The following is a 2,543-nucleotide window of genomic DNA, read 5'->3' as shown; positions in this document are numbered from 1 at the left end:
ATCTACAGGTCTGCGCTTGTGTCCTGTGGCATCTGTCTAGAGGACAGCTTTGCTTCTTCCTTTCCAGTCCATGGAATCCCTCCTCCCCCACGGTAGGTGGGGATTTCTGCGTAGGTGGGTTAGGCACTGGAGCCTCCTGGGAGTTTTGGAGGTGCACTGGGACTCCCCTCCAACCCACTAAAATGCGCACCCTGTATTGGCGCTCTGGGCATCCGCCCGAACAAAGTTCCAAGACAGACTGCAAATTTGCATCTCAGAGTTCTGGAAAGTTGGACTCTGCGATCAAGTTGCTGCAGGGTCGGTTCCTCCCTAGGCTCTGAGGGACAAATGGCTCTGGGTGTCTCCTGCACCTGGTGGTTGCCTGACAATGTGTGGTGTTTCGAGGCAGTGATAATGTCATGTCAGTCCTCCCGCGGGCTCCTCCTGTGGGCAACTCCCCAAGTTGGGACCTGCGTCCTGGGCCCAACTTCCCGCTTTTCTGAGGACACCAGTCACATTGGAGTGGAGGCTCATCCTACTTCTATGATCTCACCTTAAAGACATGTGCAATGACCTTATTTCCAAAGAAGGTCATTTTCAGAGAAACCCGGGTTAGGATTTGAACTTTCCCTGTCCCCACGCGTGATACTGAGGCTGGTTTTCTGGAATGGCCAAAGTCCAGGCACTACCTCTGTCCTTCCGGCCACTCTTCTCTTTGTGGAGGGGCCGATGGGGTTGGGAGAAGGGGTACAACAACCTCACAGTGTAAGACCCGACGTGCCCCTGGTGGAGAGCAAAGCGGTGTACCCAGAATAACTTGCTGAAGACTTACAGCAGCCTCTTTCCCTTCCAAAATTCTCCCCAACCTCCAAACTATTCTCGTGGTTTGTAGGATGCTGAAATTCCCTGCAGGAATTAGTGCCATTCCTTCTCATTCTAGAGACGTTGCTGAAAGGGCCTTGCTCAGGGCAAAAGAATTCCTTGGGCTTGGACACAGAAGGCTTGAGTGTCCGTCCAGAGAGAGACAGGGACAGAACACAGAGTCACAAAGCCTGCAAGACACCTCTGGCCTCCTGGGCAGTTTCACCTAAGGCCTAAGGGCAGCCCCTGATTCCGCCTGCCTGACCTACACGAGGCTGTGTTCTGCACTTCATTCTCCAGCCCCGAGTCCTAACCCAGACCCTCCGGAAGCAGAGAACTTTCAAGAACCATCATGCTCTTGGGGGGAGAAAGGGAGACACAGCCCAGGCTGTGGCCGGAGTGTCAGGTGCCCAGTCACAGCGGCTCAAACTGAGACAAGCCACCGGAAGTAAGTGAGAACAAGCTGATCTTTACTTGTGCATAGAATCCAGACGGCTGCCTGTTTTGTATTAAATGATTGCGTGGTGATTCATATTCATGTAGGACAAATGGCTTACAAATGGAGCATGCATTCTCATGCACAGCCCAGGGTCGGGGGAGTCAAAATAGTTTTTCTAAATGAAGTTTATTGGTACAATTTAGATATACACGATGATCATATCCATTCTAGGGAATTTGTGAGTCTCTATAGTTGTCACATGAGGAAGCTGAGGCTCCAAAGAGTCCTGGGTCCCACTGGTAAAGAAACAGTTTGGACTGGGGGAGTTCAGTCTGGATTCAAATGCCATGAGCCTCTCCAACACTGTACTGAGGGATCTCTGCTGGAATTTCCGTATTTGTGGGCCTCTCTGCCCCATCACAGGCAGGTTTCCCAAATGAATGCTGTCAGCTCCACAAAGCTTAAAGGCAAATGACTGGGCAAGGTTTGGGGTGCTGGACCTGGAGGAGGGGCTCAAGAGGGGCTCAGGGCAGGCGCTTGGAGCTCCCCGGAGGACGGGATGTAGGCAGTGCGGAAACAGGAGAACGAAGCAAGAGGAGGTCCCTGGATGCTCTGCTGCCCACTCACGCAGTAGCCAGAACCGTTGCCAAGCACCAAGGAAGGTTCTGGAAACTGGGTGTGTGACCTCCAGGGACTTGAACTTGTCTGCCTTAGGCTTGGCCACAGGTTCTGCTCTTCTGGGCTTTGTGGGGGAGCGGGGAGGAGGAAGTGCCGGGAGAGGCGCTCCGTCAGGCAGCACTGTGGCTTTTCCATGTTGCAGGAGTGACAAGTGGTGTGCAGCCTTGGGCCCAGGGTCCCAGCGGGGGGACAACTTGTGAGGCTGAGGTGTGGAGGTGGAACAGGCTTTCGGCAGGTGGAGGAAGGGGGAGGCAGCCCAGGGGAGGGCTGTGGCCAGGGTCCCCGCGTCCTTGTCCCAGCTCTGCTGGGATCCTCTGTCTCCCCATTCACAGCTCTCTTTGTGCTGCTTCTCCTGGATACCTGAGGAATAAAATTAGCAGAAGACTCCTGATTCAAGATTGGGCCAGGAGCTCTGTCAGGGATGCCAGAGCACCACTACAATGTCAGCAGACAGGCGGGGTGGCTTCTAATGAAAGCGGCCTGGGGAGATGTGTTGAAGAAATACTTAGGCAAGCATCTCGGGCTGCAAAGGTTAGGACGGATGGGAAGAGGGTGGGATGAACCCCTTCTCGCTCCAAGGGCCACT

General features: G+C 54.1%; 1 protein-coding gene across 1 annotated transcript in view; it reads right to left on the bottom strand.

Annotated features, from left to right (window-relative positions):
- The window catches only part of LOC102008228 (chemokine XC receptor 1-like), a 14,144-nt gene extending 14,024 nt beyond the window's left edge, over positions 1-120 (bottom strand). Inside the window, exon 1 of the mRNA XM_013513345.1 lies at positions 2-120. The gene's annotated coding sequence lies outside the window, so the exon portion shown is untranslated. The remainder of the gene's footprint in view (position 1) is intronic.
- Positions 121-2,543: the final 2,423 nt, after the last annotated feature.

This window comes from Chinchilla lanigera, unplaced genomic scaffold, assembly GCF_000276665.1.
Source record: "Chinchilla lanigera isolate Chin_1 unplaced genomic scaffold, ChiLan1.0 scaffold00019, whole genome shotgun sequence".
Lineage (NCBI taxonomy): Eukaryota > Metazoa > Chordata > Mammalia > Rodentia > Chinchillidae > Chinchilla > Chinchilla lanigera.
Note: the sequence above shows the minus strand (reverse complement) of the source record. Positions and strands in the feature narration are given on the sequence as shown.